This window comes from Pezoporus occidentalis, unplaced genomic scaffold (genome assembly GCF_034315485.1).
Source record: "Pezoporus occidentalis ecotype Australia unplaced genomic scaffold, CSIRO_AGI_Poc_V1 ctg74, whole genome shotgun sequence".
In the NCBI taxonomy this organism is placed as follows: Eukaryota; Metazoa; Chordata; class Aves; order Psittaciformes; family Psittacidae; genus Pezoporus; species Pezoporus occidentalis.
The window spans coordinates 545574-552710 of record NW_026916093.1 but is presented as its reverse complement, the minus strand read 5'-3'; positions in this window follow the sequence as shown (position 1 = coordinate 552710).

The following is a 7137-nucleotide window of genomic DNA, read 5'->3' as shown; positions in this document are numbered from 1 at the left end:
CTGGAGAAGCTGCGTGGAGATCTCATAGCAGCCTTTCAGTATCCAAAGGGGTACTACAAGGGTGCTGGAGAGGGACTCTTTGTCAGGGACTATAGGGATAGGACAAGGGGTGGTGAGTTTATACTTACACAAGAGATGTTCAGGTTAGATACAAGGAAGAAGTTCTTTACTGTGAGGGTGGTGAGGGACTGGAACAGGCTGGCCAGAGAAGTGGTAAATGCTCCATCTCTGGCAGTGTTCAGGGCCAGACTGGAAAGAGCCTTAGATGACATGGTCTAGTCTGAAGCATCCCTGCCAATGGCAGGGGGTTGGAACTGGATGATCTTAAGGTCTTTTCCAACCCAAGCCAGTCTATGATTCTGTATACTTAAAATTAATCCAGCTGTCTGGAGGCTCAGCACCTGTTTGGGACTCTGATCCAATACCCAATAGATATTATAGGTAATTATTTTCCTTAGAAAATCCTAGTGGTGTGGTTGTCCCATCGTGCAGCTCCTTGATGAGAGATCACACCTCAGTTTAACACAGTTCCTTGCAGCCATTGCGAGCATCTGTGTCCTTGAAAAGAACCGACTGGAGGTGCTGCTGTGTTCAGTGGCACAAGGGGCTGACTGTGTACTACTCTCTCACGCTGCCTGTGGTGCAGTACGTTCTCTGGGCCAGGAGGAGGCCTTCCACCTCTGCCTGGCCTTAAAAACCCCTGTCTCAGGAACGCCAGTCACTGACATGAGACCCAGAAAGAAGAGAACGTATGTAATCCATGTCCTGCTGTAGAGGGATTTTTTGGCTCTGTACGCTTTCACCTGTATGGACAAATGTTTCACTCCTGCCTACCATGTGGATGGTGATGAATGTACCATTCTTTCCAGCTGTCCTAGCACTGCTCAAAGATCAGGCTACGCAAACGTTGCGGTGAGATGGAGCTATGGAAGCGATGGATCTCAAGAAAGTGTTTAGAAAAGATTCTTGTGTCTCCTTGTTTTAAAATATGACTTTGTTATGACACATCCCTCTCATTCAGTTTTTTTATGCCCTGAACTTTGGAATCCTGGATTTATTAATTTTATGTTATGAAGCAACAATAAAATATTTTTATTATTCATTACACTGGCTGCTCACTGTGTGACAGAGGTGATGTGACAGAGTGTGAGTGTACTGCTCAAGAAGATGTCTTCTCGCAACTGAACCTGATGGAGAACCAGGGGCTCATTTTCCAATGGGATCCTCTCATGAAGCAGTGGTACAAATAATTTGCTTCCAAAAACATGCCATAATAGACCTGGAAGTGTTAAAGGCTGAAAGTGTTAAAGACCAACCTGTCCTTCTCCCCATAAGAGCTCTACTCCCTGAACTAAGCTTAAAAAAAAAATTCTACAGTAAAGTTGCTGTCCTTAAAGCAATTAAAGATTAATCTGCAGTTTGCTCTTCACCATTTCTGTTATGTTTTAAAATTTTACTATCTCACCTCTAAAGATTTAAGATTTTAATACCTCACATCAGAATGACTTTACCGTAGAGTACAAGGAGTTTTAGCTTCCTTGTCAGCATTGTCTGTGCATCCCTGTCTCCTTGGGCAGCTACACAATGGTGTTAAGAGTCCTTTTTACCATTCCAGTCTTGCCCACTGCATTGCACTAACTACACTTCTGTTCCACAGGACCCTAAAGAAATGTTGCAGACTTCTTTACTGTTGTCTTTAGATGGAGATTATGGGAAGTAATTCAGCTCCAGAAACTATATAAACTCCATGATTAACGTCCTCGCTCCAAGAAGTATCTTACAGTTGTTGATGCAGCCCTGGGAAATACAGAGATGGTGCTCTGGATATACAGTGTGAGGTAGCAGGCGTGCCTATCTTAAAAGGCAGAGAATTCTAATGAAACAAAAAACGGTTTATGCTTCCTTCAGGAGGAATGAAGAATATGGTGGTAATGTTGAGACTTTGCAGTGCTTGTTCCTGTTCCTACAGTGTTGCAAATGTCAGTGCGAAACCTTATGGGGGGTTGGGGGCAGGGGCTATTTTAAAGCTTTTCATTCTCTGGCACTTTCATATCCATATACTCAAATCACCAACATGCATGAGCCCAGCACTCGGGTACCAAGGTGCTTGTGTCCAGAGGTTTGCTAGGGATGCTCTGTAAAGACATGGAGGATAAGGGCTGCTAGCTGTTGTGCCTGCATTCTTCTTAGGCTGGTATTCCTATTGCTAATTTCAGAGTGTTATTTCATACCTTTTGGGAGCTAGCTATGATCAGTCCCCCCATTCTTCCCCATCTCTGTGAATCATGAGGATTTATTCATTTTCCTTTGTCTCCCAACCTGGGTGTCCTGAGAAGCAGCACAGAGCTATACTGCAATCTTAGTGACTTGCTAAGCTAAGTGCCAGTAACATGCCATTCTCATCAATCTTCTGCTCTGGCCTTCAAGTCTTCCCATACTGCTGTGTTCCTGTTCAGTCTCCAGTCATTCCAATCAGGTTTTCCCATTTGCTTAGCTTGTATGTGTGTGCATGTGTGTACCACAGCTGCACAAAGTGAAGTTTCCTATTGGAGAAAATCTACCTACATCTCCTTATTAGCTAACAAACAGTAAAGAACTGCACTGTTTCAGGGTTAATGTGTTGTATTTACCCAAGTTTTCAATCTTTTGGTCTTCCTAGTTCACTTTGTAAAAAATAAACAGCATTTATCTTGCTAACTTAGACAGTTTTATATTTTATTCTTGTTTTAATGTGGGGAAGAAAACTACATGGAAAAAACTCTAAACTTTTCATGGGGAAGTGAAGATTGGAATGAATAAGGAGTGGAAAAAATTTCTGTGCTAAATTAACTTCACTTAGCACTTAAGACTGCAAAAACATCCTTGACTGCCATCCTTCCCCAAATGGCAGAATACAAAAGAGCAGAGCAGAATACAAAAGAGGTGGTGTGTTACAAAAGCATCAGAGCCTGGAACATCCTTCTCTTAACAACTTCTGGTGTAACATTCCTCTTGAAGGCAATTAAAAATCCTTCATGTTTCTGATGAGAGTAACTGGCAGGGCTGCATACTAAATGCTAAGTCCTGTGCCCTTCTGACCGCTTTATTGCTATTCTGCTCAGTAACTTACTCCTTTCGGAGCTATTTTAATATTGCAGCTCTTTAGCAGTTTCAAAGATGTGCTTTAAAATGTGTTAAGGAAAAAAAGATCATATTGGTTTATGACTAAAATGTTTTCTCCTTTCCTTCAGGTATATGTAATTTCTCCCCCCACACATTCATCCTCTAAATTACTAGGACAAGGTGTCCGTGTTGGGTCGTATCAAGCCTGATCTGGCAGTTTCTAGTTCTGCTCTACTGTGGCTTTACAGGATTACAGGAGCTGCCAAAGACTGGAAGTGTTCCATCAGGGTGTTCTGTTTATTTCTACATCTTTGAAATCCAGAGGGTTTTCAGATCATGGAGGGTTTATGCATAAAAGAAATGGGTTGCAGGGGTGTTTCAGAGGTGGTTTTAAGTATTGGGAAGCTATTTTTTTCCTTCTGGAACCCTGTTGATTTTTTATTTATGACCTGACATGACAAAAGGCCCAACAAAATGTTTAAACCCTCCTTTTAGTAATTTCAGAGAGGTTACCTCTGCGATATGGAATGCATACACAAAGCAGATGATGGTGCAGGCCAGTTTTATGGTCTCATTTGTAGTGCATCGGGGGTGATCTACATAATTCACCGGGGACTTCATCTCTTCTGGTAATGCGGTACTTCTACAGACTACTAAAGACGTTCAAGCACGTAGCCATCTTTCCGTAAGCACATTCTGTAGGCATGATAGGACTTTTCAAACAAAAGGAGAGTGAAGTTAAATCCCTTTGAGAAGTTGGACCTAGACAGGCAAAGTTGGCACGGGCACAAAACTGGTTAACATCTTCCTGCAACAAAATGCTCTTGCTTCCCTGTTGCTGTTGCCAGTGTGAGTGGCATCTGTCAGAGGGCACAGTGTCCTCCCTAGTGGCACATTGGCTGGGAAAGGCAATAGGCAATACCTTCCCTGCCTCACAGTGAGGTGATGATGGACTGCCTGGTTACTTCTACATCTGTCGCCTGTATGATTTAATTAGACCGGTCAGGTGAAGGTACAACACAGTGGGATGTGCTGTCACACTTCGGATTTACCTTCTCCATCTCCTGGCCTTGCTCTCTGGCCATCATTTCACAAACTTCAGAGAAAGCCTGCTCTTTGTTTGGCAGCCATTTGTGTGTCAGAACATTGTGCAGGGCCATTTGGGAAGCAGGTTTGGATAAGGGGTTGTCTGGTTAACAAGGGTTATCCCAGACTTCAGCCTGAAAATGTAAGAGATTATGTGATGGGGAGAGGGCCATAGGTAAAGAAATGATAACTAGAGGCCTTTCTATCTGCCAGACAGCTGAGGATTAGCCTGCTTCCTGTCTTCCCTATCCCCCTGCTGCAGTGCATAGCCTTTTCTGGTCTAGGGGATGGCCAGTGCGCTGGGAAAGGCAATGGCTATGGATCTTGCCTGTGGCTCTACAAGGTGTATCTCACCTGTTTGTACTTGCAGAGCAGGTTGATTTGCGGATGGGTGCTCAAGGAGAGATCCAAAAACTACATTCTTTAGATATAATGGCCCAGCACAGATTTTCACTAAAGAAAGGAGTGGTTTCAAGGTCCTTTGCAGGGTTCCTGGAGCCATTCCAGTGTTGTGTATGTGATACCTTCTGCTCTTGAGCTGACTGCCTTTTCTGGGGTATTAGACATATATCACAAAGCATGACGTGAAGCTGTCTTTGTAGCGATTCTCTGTGCTCGTTACTGCCTCCTTCCACAGGAGAGCAGCTGATTTACCTTTTGATGAGGTAATTGAAGTGATGTAGCCAACATCTTGCAGGAAGTCAGCAGAGGCCACAAATCTGTCCTGAGCTCTTCATGCTGCCCTTCCAGACCAGAATGGAACCATCTACAATGTAATGTCAAATGTAATGCTACTATGTGCCAAAAAACAGCTGAGGAAACCGACCCTTAGAAAAGACAGATGCTTTCCTCAGACAAAGCTGAGTGAACTGAGATGGGAGAGAACAGAGACTGGCAGGCAGCCGAAGCCTTCAAAGAGATGCAGCATCTTCAAGGAAGGGAGCAGGAGATGGACCGTCTGGGAGGAAGGAGCATAGGCAAACAGGATGACTAGGATTTGGCAAGGCCAGCAAAGAAAGGAGTGGGAGCTGTGCAGTATGCCCAAGTGTAGCATTGCCAGCATCAAGTTGCAGAAGACACTGCCATGTCCCTTTTTACATCCCTTGTTTCACACACGCCTTGATGAGGAAGAAGCATTCTGTTGTTGTTCAGGGAGTTTAGCAATGGCTGCTATACTGCCGCTCACGAAAGGAGCATACAGAGTAATGCTGGTGACCTTCAGACCTGAGACTGAGTGCTGGAATCATCCTGAAACCTGGCTCTGCTGTTCCTCACAGCGCAGTGCATTCAGGGGAGTCCTGCAGCATTAACCACTTGCCTGTCCCTCACAGACAGAAATGCTGCTGCCTCTCAGCTGAGGCATAGCAAGGTGAGCAGCCCACTGGCACAGGGTGGCAGATGGAAATGGAAGAAATGTAAGTGTGCTTCTGCCCAGTCCAAAGTAGCCTTTATCTGTGCTCTTCAATGTGCCGTGCTCACAGCTGTGGGGTGAAACTTACTAAAACTGACAGAAGCTTGGGAGAATTTCTCACCTGAGCCTGGGAGAAAGAGCATCCCCATTGGAGAAAGGTGTGGTTGGCATCGGAGTTAATGGGCTCCTGTTCTGGTGCTTGAGGTGGTGTGAAACCAAGGAACTGGCATGAGTGATGCCAGGAAAGCAGAACAAGAAAGGTCACTGCTCTGTGTTGAATTGAGATTGACTGGAGAGTAACAGCACAGCTGGATCAGTGGCATTTGAGAGGCAGGATTGGTCAGGGGTATATCTTCTACCTCCTGTTCAGTGTCATTCAGCAAGATGTACTTAGCAGCCAGTGCTGACTTTGAAGAAGCACTGCTTTGAATCCCTCACACCTTGAATTGCCTGCAGCCTTGTCAGCCTTCCTTTGCTCCTAAGGCAGCAGGTCAGGTGGTAAGATAGCACCAAGAGATGACAACTATGTTAGTTCATCATTACAATTAGATAAGAAGTTCACTTCAATGGCTCACTCAAAGGCTAGTTCAGATTTAGGATGCTTGCACTTGTCTAAGAAAGAACTATTATGTCCATTCTCTCTGGGAGATGAGGCTCCTCACAGCCAGGAGTGTTTTCAGGCTGAAGGCTGCCAGAGCCTGTAATTTTGGGAACAAATCATCGTAGACTTGGGTGAAATTAATCAGATCGGTACCAGCATCCTCCAGATGTCTGCAATTCCTATTAGTATGTTCCTGAGCACCATCAGAATCAGCAGCCTGCAGCCTGTTGATCCTTCCTCAAAATGCTGGCATTGATGAGATGAACTTCAAACATGGTCACATCAGTAACTAACTGAGATGGGGCTTTGCTTTGCAAACAAGCTTAAACCAAGCTCTGTCTTGCACAAGGCTGTCCCTTCCAGAGGAGCTGCTAGCCTGAAGAGGTTGTGCTGAGCCCAGCTGTGGGAAGCAGGTCCCCACATCACTGATTCCTCTCAGAGAAGCTGTAACACAGCAGACTCTGTGAGTGTGCTATGCTACTCATGCTTAGCCCCGCAGTGGGGTCCAGCTGAGCTCAGCTGAGTAGCTGGCCTGTCCATCCCCTAAGGAGTCTATGGAGGATTAGCTGGAGACATAAGATTTTCTGCAAAACTTTGCTTTGTCCCTGTTGTAGTTTGCAAAAGCGGTTTGTAACACGTGGCTGCAGCTGGGATTGTTAATACAACATGTCCTACAGCTGCTGCAAGGTGCGCTGGAGCATCTTAGCTGAGCAGTATCACCTGCAGAGCATCAGGGCCATGCCAGCAGGTGAAATCTGCCTCCTCCATCATTCTCTTGCCTTCCCAGTAGGCAGCTTTCCTTCAGAGAAGATAGTTCTATCTTCTGCCCCGTGCGCCTTTGTGTTCGCCTGTTTAGTACGTGACCGGATTCCTCCTGCTGTCTCCAAGAGGGGTGAGTAGTTTATGGTTTCCCCTCTGTTTACCTTTTACAATGTAA